General features: G+C 37.4%; 2 pseudogenes; both read right to left on the bottom strand.

Moving 5' to 3' along the window:
• Positions 1 to 2065: 2065 nt before the first annotated feature.
• Positions 2066 to 3866, bottom strand: LOC132295807 (L-type lectin-domain containing receptor kinase IX.1-like; annotated as a pseudogene).
• A 1773-nt stretch (positions 3867 to 5639) lies between these two features.
• Positions 5640 to 14950, bottom strand: LOC132295806 (L-type lectin-domain containing receptor kinase IX.1-like; annotated as a pseudogene).
• Positions 14951 to 15346: the final 396 nt, after the last annotated feature.

Genomic DNA, 15346 nt, shown 5'->3' with positions numbered 1-15346 from the left:
GGAAAGCGGAAAATACTTCTCATAAAACAGTTCCTTGAACCTGTCCCAACTCATCTCTTCAATCTTGTACTGGTTAGTGATCGACTTCCACCAAACCTTGGCATCCATAGCAAACTTGTAAGTCGCTAGGATGATCTTCAAGTGATCATCTGTCACATCCATTGAGGTCAACTGAGTTTCGACTTGATCCATGTAGTTGTCGGCTACCATTGGGTCCGTACCGCCCTCAAACATAACCGGCATCAGCTGAGAAAACCCCTTAATGATCTTGAGACGCTTCTGAGCTGGAGTCTCCTCAACTCGAACTGTAGGTTGTGGTACCAACTGCGGCTGAGCAACAACAGTTGCTCTCACGGCATTTTGCAACAATCGATTCAACTCTAGTGCCACAGAACCTTCACCCACTTCTACGGGTACGGGTGCTTCAACATTCTCTCTTCTTGGGGGAACAGCTCTTGGGGGAATCAAGTCCGTAAGAAGCATGTTCTCATCAACTGGCTCCGCCGGATTGGAGCTAGAGCTCTCACCAACATCGCCCTTTGTTGGCCTAGGGCCAACTTCTCTAGGTTCCTCACGTCGTGACATCGTGCTATAAAACGAGAAAACGATTCAAAAACATGACACTAAAACTGTGGACGACTCAACAAGAATTGATACCGTACAATACTTAGCATGCAAGACTATGCAAGAAACATTTTAACATAAACAAGTAAGCAAGTAAGCACATAGGCAGTTAAGCATGCTCATTTAAATAAGATACCACGTAGCAAGTAGTCAAGTAAACAATACAAACAACATCCCATGCGACTCTATGTAGGCCTCTACCCGTCGTCCTAAAGGTTTTCGAACCGTCGCTCTAATACCAAATTTGTAACGATCCCAAAACTAATGCCAGGAATTTTTTTTTCTTAAAAAAAAATTCGGCATAAACAATGCAATGCAATGAAATGAAATGCAATGCATGTCAATGACACTCCCCATTCTCATTCTCAAAATCATCACTTTCAAACGTTAATACAGCCCGTCCTTTGGTAACCCCGCCGTGACACAAGAGGAGGATTAGCTAGTGTCCCTGACCCTTAGTAACCCCGCGGCGTCATTATGGGGCCCAGCTAGCTCAACCACACTAGGGCGACTCCTTAGTCCCCTCTAGGCTATATTAACCTCCGGCCCGTTGGTAACCCCGCAGCGACCGGGTTTCGCATAAAACCCTTTCATCAAAAACACTTTCCCGAAATTTCCCCTTTTTGAAGTAAATCAATTCTTTCCCTTTTCCTGCCCAATGTTAATGCATGAATACCTCAATGACATACACAAGTTCATCATTCCATACTTTATCCAATTTAAGCAACATGGCATAATTCACAAGAATAATAAAAAAAAGTCATAACATGCTTATACATAACAAGTTCTAGCACAATGAACATATATAATCAAGTCTTAAACATGCTTCACATAGAACAATCAACAAATATAGTCACACAACTAACATATATGCATACATATCAACAATTCTCTAGATTTTAAACAACTAATCAAATTAAACAACAATTAGAGGCAATTAACTCACTAAGGTACAAGATTTCATGAATTAAGGGCCCCTACCTCAAGATTGCACCAAAACCCTAGAAAATGGGTCTCAAGATTCGAAATCCAAAGGGCACAAAATCTAAAATTGCTTGTATGGATGTATAGAGCTTGACACGAGCTTCGTTTTGCCTCAAACGGAACCTAATTCCAACAAGAAATGAGTGAGAAATCTAACCTCAAAGTTGAAACCAAAAATAAGAGAAAAAATGAGCTTACGGGTTGAGAGAGAGAAAGGGAATCAGGAAAATGAGACCAACTTTATGGTCTTGACCTTTTCTAAAGTGCCTTGTGGGCCCCACCATTAAATTATTTTTCTTTTACTTTTATATTACACTACACACACACAATAAATACACAGACATCACAATAGATTTAGCCACTTTCAGAACCAGTAGCACCATGTAATGAGGAAAGAGCTGGAGGAGGAAAAAATTTGGAAACTGGCCTGGTCGCTGGCAGGACTGGCAATGGAGCTTTAGAATTGAGCACATTCATGACGCCTCATGGAAGGGCTGCTATTATAATCTGGATGAGCGCACCAAAACCCTACAATGATCAAACGCTCCATTTGTTCCACATTATATTCTCCGCCTAATCTTGGATCGGCTGCCACAAGAACATTTCTACACCCATAATGCCCCCATACCACCTTCACCAATTCAATTAGAAATTTCTCTCCATTGGCTTCACCTTGTTCGATAGCACGTTTTCCATATACTAACTCCAAAGCAAGAATCCCAAAACTGTAGATATCTGATTCCTTGGTAGCTTTGCTATTCTAAAGGTACTCAGGAGCCATGTAACCTGGTGTCCCAATCAAATCCGTTATTTTGAGACGCTTGTCCGTGTTCTATGAGTCTAGCTAGCCCAAAATCTCCAAGTCTAGCATTAAAATTCGAATTTAAAAAAAAAAAAATTGCTCGATTTAATGTCCCGGTGAAGCACGCATTGTTCACAGTCCTCTTGCATATAAACCAATGCTGATGCTAGGCCTAACACAATCCTGTACCTCGCCTACCCTGTCAACAAGCGTTTTTCTTGGAAAAGATGATAATCCAAGCTCTTATTTGGCATGAAATCATAAACAATGAGAAGTTCCTGCTTTTGATCATGACACCAACCGATGAGTTTCACTAAATTCTTGTGCCTCAGTCCGCTAACGCTTTTAACTTCCAAGGCATACTCCATGCCTTGCCTTGACTCTGGGATTATCTTTTTAACAAGAACACTGGAGTTGGTATCACTGAAGAGCCCTTTGTAAACCTGTCCAAACCCACCCTCTCCAAGCAGCCCTTCATCTTCAAAATAATTGGTTGCGACAACCAATTCCTTGTATGAGAACTTCCTAGGTACTTCCAACCTTCCCAACTCATAGTCTGCAGACATAGGTCTGTTTCAGTTTTCCTTCTATTCTTTGCCTTCCAATAGCCAAACCATACCACAGCAGGAACCACAAAACAAGCACCAATACCTAGCACAATCCACAACCAGGTCTTGTTTTTCTTTCTTCCAGAGACCATAAAAGAATTTGGTGCCTTCAAAGTACTTGGTGCTGGACTTGGGACCTGGCTTGTAATATATATTACATTTTCAGCAATTTGCAGAGTAGAGCTGAAATGCCATGAGCTAATGTTGCAGATCTCATACATAACATATCCAGTGGCACCAAAAAAGCCAATAGTCACCAACTCTGGTAAATGCTGCTTCAAATCAACTATGTAGGAAAGGCTAATGAAATTTGAAGTACCACTACTCCGATCACCAGTCACAAGAACACTTAGATTTTTTGAACTAGAATTATAGCTAATCCAAGCTTTAGCTCTTTGCCCATTTGTAATGTCACTCCAAGACCATTCCACGGCATTTACGGATCTCATGCTGTTGACATCAATACCCATATGATCAGAGAACATGTTGTCATTTTTGTCCCATTCATTCGCATATGTATCGAATTCTACAGCAACAAATGCTGGATTGGAACTAACCAGACCAAGATTGCCATCTCCTGAGGTATTAAGGAGTTGGGAGTCGGTGGGGGCAAGAAAGAAGGCAAAACCATCAAAATCATCCAAGATATTTCGCGAGTCTATTAGAAAGGAAAATTGGGTGTTGAAATCTGCAAGATATACAAAGGCGCTGTCCCAAAGTTTTATGGAATTTTTTTTATAGATGACTTGACCAAAGTTCCCACTGACTCCCTCACCTTCCTTCTTAATTGCAAGTTGGATGATTTGGTTTGACACATTTGCATCTCCTTCATATATGATATCATCCATTTTTGAATTGAAACTGTTGAATTTGAAGTAAGTGTTTTTGAAGGATAGTGGTTTTGCAAAGGGGATAAGAAGGAAGAGAAAACATAGATCTTGAACACAGCACAAAACAGAAAATTTGGAGGGAAATGATGGTTAGTGTTCTCGTATTTGAGAATTTCCATGGTTGAGCTAGGGGTTATGTATTGAGAGAAACAGATTTGTGTAGGTGTCCCTGTTGCTAAGTGAAGAAACTGTTGGGTGTAAATCAATAATAAACTTGTAGTAAAATCAAGAATAAAGCATTAATTTAGGATTAAACATTTGATTACTTAAGAATTTGGTAGGAGTTTGTTATAGTGTCCTCCGATGGGGTTGAAAACGGCTATGAAACCCTTGTATATGACAATAAAGGTAATTTTTATTTTTAAAAATTCCAACAGAAACAAGCTAGTCTCTGGTAGTACAAAACTAAAATTGGCACAACACTACTAATAGAAGCCAACAAGAAAGCTTTATGAATCTTCATAAATTGGCACATAACTTATAATACAATCAACTCTATTAGCAGCTGACTATAAGTTGGCGAGCCTGCTCGCTTTATCTATGTGCAAGTCAAAATGTCATTCTTTCCTTTTCCAAAAGGATAGAAAAGACATTTACTTTCAGAAAACAGTGTATTAAAGTTCTTTTTATTAGTGCGGATTTAAGGCATACAATTATTGGATTTAAGGCATACAATTATTGGTACAATTATTAAAGCATACAATTAAGCATACAACTACTCTCACAAACAACATTTACTTTCAACAAAAACCTGATCTCTCTCAAAGTAGGAGATGAGTCTCCGTAAAAACAAATAGGTAAAAACAAATAGGTGTGTGAGTTGATAGGAAGGTGAATATGGACAGAACGACTTGGCTTAGACTTGGTACAGTGATTGGGTTGGAGATATTTAACTATTAAAGTTGAGGAGAATGTGATGATTCTTGGAAATTACCTTACCATAATTATTGAAAGATGGCAGAGAATAGGTTTAAGGATTTTAAGTGGGTCAAGAGTGACAAGATGAAGTAGCCAAATGAGGAAAAAAAAAAATGTGAGATGGGAGAGAGAACTTGGACAAGAGCGCCAAGAATGCATACAGGAGAATGGGCGCTTCCTTGGGGATTGTAGCCTCCCACATCTCCTCCTACCTCTATTAATAGAGTTCCTAACACATTCTGACACTCCCGCATAGTCGCGCTCGTGTACTTTAGTCGCTTTCATAGTCACCCTCTCTGCTGAGATCATGAGCTAGCGTACTAGTTATATCCAATGGAATAGCTAGCTAACCATGAACCTTTACAGCTTGCAAATTCTTTATAATAATCCTCTGATAATCCTCGTCTCAAAAAGCAATTAACAATTCAAGCTCGAATATCAACATTAACCCTTTGATTTAAATAACAACTCTGAAGTGCAAACACAAACTAAATCCCCTTAGGGGGCAATGTGGGTGTGTGAATGAGTTTCTTACCAAGGTAATAATAATAATAATACAACATTTTTTTATTAGTTGCAATGGTGGTTGTAAAATTCCAAAAGTTTATGTTTTTCGCTCTGTCTTTTGGCTATTGAACTGGATTTTCAGCAATCAAATGAAAGAAAAAGAAGAAAAAAAGGTATAAGTTTTATAAAGAGATAATCACCCACTATATGGCTATCAAAATTTTCAAATATTGGAATACAAAATGAGTTGTGTAATAGATTGTTGTCTAAAAAACACCTACAATTGCAAATAGTGAAACATAGAAATTAAAGTCACAGAATTCATTAGCAAGCATTCATTACCAAACTCTCTGCTGAAGTTATTGTACTTCACACATACAATAATAATAATAAAAATGATACTAATTATACAGATTAAGAACAAGAAGTGGCAATAACAATGCTAATTGTAAAGCAGAGCTAAGAAGAAAAAATAAATAAAGCGCACACACACACAAACACACACACACGTCACATACAGATATTGCTATATTTAGGATATATCTACTCATCTAAGTGTGAGAGAATTATATACCACCAGAAGCTGTAGAAGATGAGATAAACTTTGAGGAATCAGTGTTGCAGCTATTGCTTGAATATTGGGCTTGGCCTCCTTCAGAACCACTAGCACATAAAACGAGGAAGGAGCAATAAAAGTGGATACTGGAATGGTTGGTGGCAGGACTGGCAATGGATCAGGAGCAAAATATGTTGGTACAGGCCTCTTTGATGGGAGAATGGGAAGTGGAGCTTCAAAATTAAGCACATGAATTGCCTGTCTTATTGAAGGCCTCAGATTCTCATCAGGATGAGCACACCAAAGCCCGACAATCATCAAACATTTCATCTCTTGCTCATCAAAATCAGCACATAATTTGGGGTCTGCTGCTTCAAAAAGCTTTCCTGTTCCGTAGAGGTCCCAAACCCACTCCACTACTCTTGCTTGAATTTTTTTTGCCTTGACATCAATGGGTTTTCTTCCACATGCTATTTCCAGCGCAACGATTCCAAAGCTGTAGACATCTGATTCCTTACTAGACTTGCTCGTAATGATACATTCAGGAGCCATGTACCCCATTGTCCCTGCCAAAAGTGTTGTTTGTGATCTTTTTCCATCGTCAACAAGCCTAGCTATCCCAAGTCCCCAAGTTTGGCATTGAAATTTGAATCCAACATAATGCTGCTTGATTTAATATCTCTACACAGCATGCATTGTTCCTACTCTTTGTGTGGATAGAGCAAAGCAGAGGCTAAGGCATGGACAATTTGATACCTCATCACCCATGTCAATAAGCTTTTTCCTTTGAAAATATGGGAATCAAAGCTCCCAGATTCTTGTTCCTTAATCTACTAATAATCTTAACTTCTGATCCATACTCTTTAAGCCCTTGCATAGAACCTCTTGACACCCTTTTCACAGCAACATAAGAGGACATATCCCTCAAGAAACCTCTATAAACCCCCCATCAAACCCTCCCCCTCCAAGCTTTTCTTCTTCAGCAAAGTAAATTGTCGAATAAGCCAACTCACCATAGGAAAACTTCTTTGGTCCAACACTCATATCGAATTCATCATCCGTGGACAGTTCAAAGACAAATGCCGCATCTTCTTCTTTTCCTCTACTCCTTTTATTCCACAAGCAAATGGCAACCAATCCACCAACCAAAAGTACACATGAGCCAACACTTAATCCCACCACTAGTGTTGTCTTGTTTTCCTTCTTTCCTTTGGGTTTGGTGCCTGGACTGGGGCTTGGTGTCACTGCGGCTGGATCTTTAGAACTGAAATTCCATGATTTGACAGTATCCTTCTCATAAAGGTCCCCCTAAATCAACCCATTCTGGTTAGTACTTACGCAGATCAACTTTGTGAATAAGGTTACCTCGTTGAACTATGGTATGATCAAAATAACTAATCCGCGCGAGCTTCATTTTCTACCCCTTTAGTGATATTACCCTTCTATATCGATGTGGTAACAGATTTCATTGAGTTGATACTGATACCAACATGAGTATAATTTGGGTCCCAATTACTATAACCCCAAGAATCAAACTCCACATCAACAAATGGAATAGGGGTGAAAATTAACATACTTTGGCTAGCCTTTTAAGCAAACTTCCAACTCTAGACAGGAAATCAAAGAAGCACATGAACATACCTAGGTCCTGTAGCCTCTGTTCAAACCTTATAGAGACAGCATCCCACCTGTTCTTTGAATGTTCATATGTGTCTCCCATCTGGGAATTTATTCAAAGACATTGTGGCTTTTATATTGGCCCATCATGCTGGTCTCAATTTTCAACTGGGCTGCGCATCATTGGAAAGATTGTAGTGTATCACATTTGGTCTGAGAGAAATTCAAGAATTTTCAAGAGCTTGAAATCATCTCAGAAATCAAAGGTAGACTGCTCATTTCATCTTGGAAAGACTCACCAGAAGCGAGAAGAGTTCTGCGTCTTTGGGATCTTCCTTCCTCAGTGCTTTGCCCTCCTCCCCGTCAACCTGATCATCGCTCATTTCATCTTGAAATTTATTTTGTTCGCTATAACACAACCTATTTATTTGACAGTCTCACGTATACACTGATGAATTTAATAGTGCCACTACTACTTATTCCCCCTTCTGACTTCATCTCATCTGTTTATGACCAAATAGTGCTAAAACTCATTTCAACAGATGGTGCTAAACTATCTTTATACTTGACACGTTTCATAAGTTACTTTCTTAATTCACCGTGATTTCGACATAGATTCTCCGTTCTCATGTGAAATGCGATAATAGTTTCACGGCTCTCGCATTTACTAGATAAAAAGGAGACTCGTGAGAAGCATGAAATCAAGAAGTCAAAGAAGATTGACTAACATTATTAGACATAGTTCAACAAATCAATTTCAACTGTAACCATTAAGAAAGCACAATAACTAAAAGTGCATTACCCAACCTACCTACACAGGGTGCTCGGAGAAGAGGACTAGACGTAAACAAAATGCTTTCATACTCAAACTCATAATTTTTAAGCTTGTCAATTGAGCTTTTACCATTGCACTAGGCAATGACCCCTCAAGAAAGCACAAATAAATGTCAAAATACAAATGATAAACCCACATTAAGAAAAGAAATAAACAAACAAAGAAACAAGAACGCCACAATCCGGTAATTATGAAATGCAACCTTGTTCTTGAATGCACACGCATAAGACCTACCAATGCCACCAGATCGAAGTCAATTTACTCCAAATATCAAACAACCCCAAGTCACCAAAACAATACATATACAGTATATATAGGTAAATGTTCATATAGAATAAACCCTGGTCAGAACCAGGCATTTATCACCAAAAAAACACAATTTTAATGAAAGTCCCAACAAGATCGAACTTTGAAGCAATTAAATTGACTACAAAACGCAAAATAATGATACAAACAGCGTGGACTCTGCCCAAAAATACATGCCAAAACCCTATTGAAAATTCATTCGTGAGTATAGAGAAAAATTTAGGGTTTGTGAAGAGAGAAAAAGAGTGAACTTACTGTGACTTTGAGGCGACCTCCATTGAAGTTCGAAATAGATCCTTCAATCTTGAAACTTTCGTAAGATTTGAATAGAAGAGATGGATGAACGTGTTCGGAGCTTCAGAGAGAGTGATCAGCGAGAAAACGAATGGTGAAATATATTTCTTGTTATTTAATATGACTGTAAACTGTTATAAGGTACTGAGAATGAGAGAAATCGAATCCGGAGCTACCCCAGGTCGTTTGGTTGAGCAGTTATCTAACGGCTCTGTTAATTTGAAATTGAGGCTAGATTTCCATCTAACGTTATGGGTCCATTGGGGTGTCTATATTTTTTTTTTTTTTTTCATTTTTTTTTTTTTTTTTGTTGGTTCCCTCTTGGGTAGAAGCCCTCATCTAATCATCTTTAGTTTATTATTTATTTATTTTTGACAATGGTTAGTATAGTGAGGGTGAGGGGAATCCAACTCTGAATTATTTATTTTTTTTTGACAATGGTTAGTATAGTGAGGGTGAGGGAAATCCAACTCTGAATTTATAAGGTGATGGCCCTTTATTAATTGGACAACACCTTTAATTGAATTCTTTGCATTTGATTTGGTTTGGGACGTCCAGCCCTTTTGTTTTTTCATAAGGACATTGTAAGTAATAACAGAATATAACATTTTTGTACTTTCAATACCTCGAGTAACAGAAAAAAAAAAAAAAAAAAAAAAAGAAAAAGAAAAGATTGTAAAATTACAAAATTGACCTTACTATTTAATATTCCCTCCGTCACATATTAATAGTCTATTATCTCATTTTTTGCTGTCTCATTTTAGTTGTCACATTTCAAAAATCAATACACTACTTTTTATTACATTCCCAATTTACCCCTAAAAGATTAAACTAATTAAAATTCCAAAATAAGTGGACCCCATAAAAATAATTTTTTCATACTACTTTTACCAATGTAATAAGTGGACCTCATTAAAAATAACTTTTTCATACTACTTTTACAAATTTTTAGGGAAGTACAAATTTGGAAATGCATCATTTACCAATGTAATAAACTATGACAAAAATTGTTGCCTAAAAAACTGTGCAATATGGATTTGGACAATTATAAAGGGACAGAGGTAGTATTAAGTTAAAATACTGATAATCTATGCCCCACTTCTGCTCCCCAACTGGATCACTATGTTGGCTTGCCCCTTACTAGTGGGGTCTATCGAAACTTGTAATTTTACTTGACAAACCTGTTCCATAGCTTCCTCTGCTTCTTTCACCGCTAGCCGGCACGTGAACAAGGCCGGTCACATATACGAGGGCAACTTGATAACTTTTTTTAGTTCAGGAGATTTTTAAATTAAAATACGAGAGTTTTGTTATTTTAATCCTAACACAAATTTACAATTGCACATAAGTAAAAATCTAATAAAATTGACATTATGAATTAATTTTAATTTATTCAAGAACAATGTTCATGGTGTGAGTGAAAGGAAATTATCGGAATTAGAAATATTGGCAACAAGAAATAATGTAAGTCAATCCTCATTGGATGAATTTCTCAAATCAACAAACTCAATCACACATCAAGTTAACCAAGTTTCCCAAATGAATGTTTGGAATCAGTTTGCTATGGATGAATTCAATGTTTGGAATCAGTTTGCTATGGATGAATTCAAGCCTTACAAACTCAACCCTATATAGAATGTAAACAATCACTAGAGGAGGCATTTATAAACTGTTTATTTGCTGAGTAAGTTTATGAACTGACCCCACTTGACATATTAAAAACTAAATTTTGTGCTTATTGAAAACAAAGAAATGGCATTGACTTCAACTATTTTTTTTATTGATTTAATACTTGCACAGTAAATTTGTCTCTATCTAATACTCTAACCACGTACATTTTTATACACTGCTTGTTCCACCCACAACTCCTAAAACTTCCACACACGAAAAAAAAAAAAAAAAACTCCTAAAACTTCTCACTCTCACTTTTAGAGTTTGGAACTTGTTATTATGAACGTGACTCATTCCTATATAGTTATTCGATGCTAAGATACATTCCAATTCATGTTTAAAATTTAATTTTTTTTACCAAAATATATGTATATTTACAAATTCTTTACAATTCTAAAATTTTCTCTAATCTGTCGATTTTTACAAACTCATCAATGTTATACAATCCTTCACCTCTATGCAACACTCCATGCTTTCTTATTATTTTTAGTCTTTTATTCTATAGAAATACAAATTTATAAGGAATAAAAAAAGAAAATTAGTATATGTGTGGTCAAAATTTTAAACCCAAAAGAAAAAGTATTGTATCCTAACATTTACATATTCGTATTATTTTATTTTTTTTTTCTTATGTCGAATTTTTTAACATTTTTTAAACAAGAAAAGTGAATTATATTTGTACGTTTACATACATATTTTTTTGTTGTATTTTACTAATGATGTTAATGGTCATCTAAGATAAGTTCTCCATCTTTTTATCGTGATCATATATATAAATATTGAGGTGCACAGCAACATATCTAACCAATTGAAAAATGATTGTATAAAAATTATATATTCAAAATTTCATACTAGAGTCTATTTACACTAGGTTACACGAATCAGTCAAAATATTACATTATCTTTCTTTTGAGTACATTGGATCAAATTAAACTATGTCTTGCATAATTTATTTTATGATATTTTGAAAATATTTTTTTACAATGAAATCACTTTAATAAAGGTATCAGAGCTAAAGGTACGTCACGGGGTTGTAAAATTCCAAAGTTTATTATGTTTTCCGCTCTGGCTTTTCTGCCATTGAACTGGGCTTTCGGCAATTGAATGGAAGAAAAGGCATGAATGAGATATAAGTTTTATAAAGAGCTAATCGCCTCTTTTTATGGTTATCAAAATTTTCACAGATTGCATTGAAGAATTAGGATGTGTAACAGATTGTTACCCTACACATCTAAAATCGAAAATAGGTAAACATAGAAATTGAAGGCACGACATTCATTACCAAACTCTTCGCTACACACTTGCAACAACAATACGTACGGCAAATTATACAGATTCAGAACAAGAAGTGGAAGTTACAATAACAATAACAATAACAATGCTCGTTGTAAAGCAGACTTAAAAAGAAAAAGAAAAAAAAAAAAAAAAAAAACACACACACACACACACATCATATACAAATTTCGAGCTTAATAATATATTACACATCTAAATGTGCGAGAATTATGTACCACCAGAAGCAGTAGAAGATGAGAACTTTGAGGAATCAGTGTTGCAGCTATTGCCTGAATATTGGGTTTGACCTCTTTCGGAACCACTAGCACCACTTGATGAGGATAGAAGTGGAGGAGGTATAAATGTGGATACCGGCATGATTGGTGGCAGAACTGGCAATGGAGCTTTAGAATTGAGCACATCCATGACATCCCTCATCGAAGGGCAGCTATTATAATCTAGATGAGAACACCAAAGCCCCACAATGATCAAACGCTCCATCTGGTCCGCATCATATTCTCCGCCTAATCTTGGATCGGCCACCTCAAGAACATTTCTACTTCCATAATGCCCCCATACCATCTTCACCAATCCACCTTGTTCGGTAGCACGCTTTCCACAGGCTATCTCCAGAGCAACAATCCCAAAACTGTAGATATCTGATTCCTTTGTGGCTTTGCTATTCTGGAAGTACTCAGGAGCCATGTAACCTGGTGTCCCCAACAAATCTGTTGTTTGAGACACTTGTCCGTGTTCTATGAGTCTAGCTAGCCCAAAATCCCCAAGCCAAGCATTAAAATTCATATCTAACAAAACGTTGCTCGATTTGATGTCGCGGTGCATCACACAGTGTTCACATTCCTCTTGCATATAAATCATGGCCGATGCTAGGCCTAACACGATCCTGTGCCTCTCCTCCCATGTCAACAAGCGTTCCTCTTTGAAAATATGGAAATCCAAGCTCTTATTTGGCATGAAATCATAGACAATGAGAAGTTCTTTTTCTTTATCATGACACCAACCAATGAGTTTCACTAAGTTCCTGTGCCTCAGTCCGGTTGTGCTTTTAACTTCCGAGACATACTCCTTCATACCTTGCCTTGACTCTGGAATTATCTTTTTTACAGCAACATTGGAGTTGGTATCATTTAAGAAGCCTTTGTAAACCTGTCCAAACCCACCCTCTCCAAGCAGCCCTTCATCTGAAAAATTATTGGTCGCAACAACCAATTCCTTGTATGAGAACATCCTAGGTACTTCCACCCTGGCCAACTCATTGTCTGCAGAAATAGGATTGTTTTCAGTTTTCATTCTATTCTTTGACATCCAATAACCAAACCATATCAGAGCAGGAACCACGGAACAAGCACCAACACCAAGCACAACCCACAGCCAGGTCTTGTTTTTCTTTCTTCCAGAGACCGCAAAATTTGTAACATTTTCAGCAATTTGCAGAGTAGAGCTGAAATCCCATGAGATAATGTTGTAGATCTCATACATAACATATCCAGTGGCACCAGAAAAGCCAATATTCACCAACTCTGGCAAATGTTCCTTCAAATCAACTATGTAGGAAAGGCTATTGAAATTTGAAGTACCACTATTACTATCATCAGTCACAATAACACTTAGATTTTTTGAAGTAGAATTAGAGCTAATCCAAGCTTTAGCTCTTTGCCCATTTGTAACATCACTCCAAGACCATTCCACGGCATTTACGGATCTCATGCTGTTGACATCAATACCCACATGATCAGACAACATGCCGCCATTCATGTCCAATTCATTCGCATATGAATCGAACTCAACAGCAACAAATGCTGGGTTGGAAGTAACCAGACCAAGATTGCCAGCTCCTGAGGTAGAAAGGAGTTGGGAATCGGTGGGGGTGAGAAAAAAGGCAAAACCATCAAATTCTTTCAAGATATTTCGCGAGTCTACTAGGAAGGAAAAGTAGGTGTTGAAGTCTGCAAGATTTCCAGAGGCATTGTCCCAAAGTTTTATGGGTTTTCTATAGATGGCTCGACCAAAGCTCCCACCCGAACCTTCCTTCTCAATTGCGAGTTGGATAACTTGGTTTGACGCTTTTGCATCTCCTTCATATATGATATCATCCATTTTTGGATCAAACCTACTGAATTTGAAGGTGGTGTTTTCGTAGGTTAGTGGTTTTGCAAAGGGGGAGATAAGTAGGAAGAGAAAAACATAGATCTTGAACATACCACGAAACAGAATATTTGGAAGGAAATGATGGTTAGTCTTCTTGAATTTCAGAATCTCCATGGTTGAGCTAGGGGTTACGTACTGAGAAAAAGAGATTTGTGTAGGTGTGCCTGTCGCTCAGTGAAGAAACAAGACTCTGATAGTTCAAAACCTAAATTGAGTAATAGAAACCAACAGGCTTTATGAATTTAAAAAACTTTTAATGCGACGTGAAGCACGGTTAGGTGGACAGGGAGACTAAAATCTTATTGAATTCAATATCATTTAGTTGATATTGGTACCAACATGAGTGTAATTTGGGTAACTATTAATTACCATACTAGCCTTTTTTTAACAAACTACCAACTCTAGACAGGAAATCAATGAAGTAGGTGAGCATACCTAGGTCCTGTAGCCTCTGTTCAAACCTTATAGAGGTGTCCCCCACGTGGAAATTTATTCAAACACGTTGTGGGTTTCATATTGGCGGGAAGGGTCCTACAAATTCCACCAACAAAATGGCTCTCTTAGCTATAGTGTATAGCATTTGGTCTGAGAGAAAAAACAAGAATTTCCAAGAGCTTGAAATCAACTCTCAGAGTGGAACACTAAAAAGAAATGTTAACAGTGGAACACTAAAAAGAAATGTTAACATACTCAATCGAAGGAAGACTAACTCATCTCATCTTGGAAAGACTCACCAGAAGCGAGAAGAGTTCTGTATCATTGGGATCTTCCTTCGTCCCTCCTCGCAGTCCACCTGATCATCCGGCCACAATCTCTCGCAGTGCCTGTCTGAGGTACTGAGAATGAGAGGAAGCAAATCCGGAGCTACCACCACCAGGTGGTTTGGTTGACCAGTTACGAGTTATCTAACGGCTCTATTATTTTGAAATTAAGGCTAGATTTCCATCTAATGTATGGTCCAGTGGGCCTTTTTTGTTCTTTTTGGGTTGAAGCCCTCATCTTTAATTGGGTTCTTTGCTTTTGATTGGTTTGGTATGGTCCAGCCCTTTCCTTTTTTCATCAAGACATTGTTAAAATCTGAATAAACCATTGTCGTGTGGAAGGCCGAAGGCACGAGAAATTTTTACATTGTCTCGTCAATCACAACTCCATAGTCCATATTCAAGTAAAAATTTAAATAAAAGTAACACTTTTATTGCATGTCGAGTTATGATTAGTCAAGGCTATATAGTCCCGGACCATGTAATATTTTTTCCAAAGTTACTACCTACATAAAGAAGAATTCAAGTC

This window comes from Cornus florida, unplaced genomic scaffold (assembly GCF_030987335.1).
Source record: "Cornus florida cultivar Cherokee Brave unplaced genomic scaffold, ASM3098733v1 CherokeeBrave_3.0.0_Hap2_Chr02, whole genome shotgun sequence".
Taxonomy (NCBI): Eukaryota; Viridiplantae; Streptophyta; class Magnoliopsida; order Cornales; family Cornaceae; genus Cornus; species Cornus florida.
This window is presented reverse-complemented; position numbering and strand designations above follow the sequence as displayed.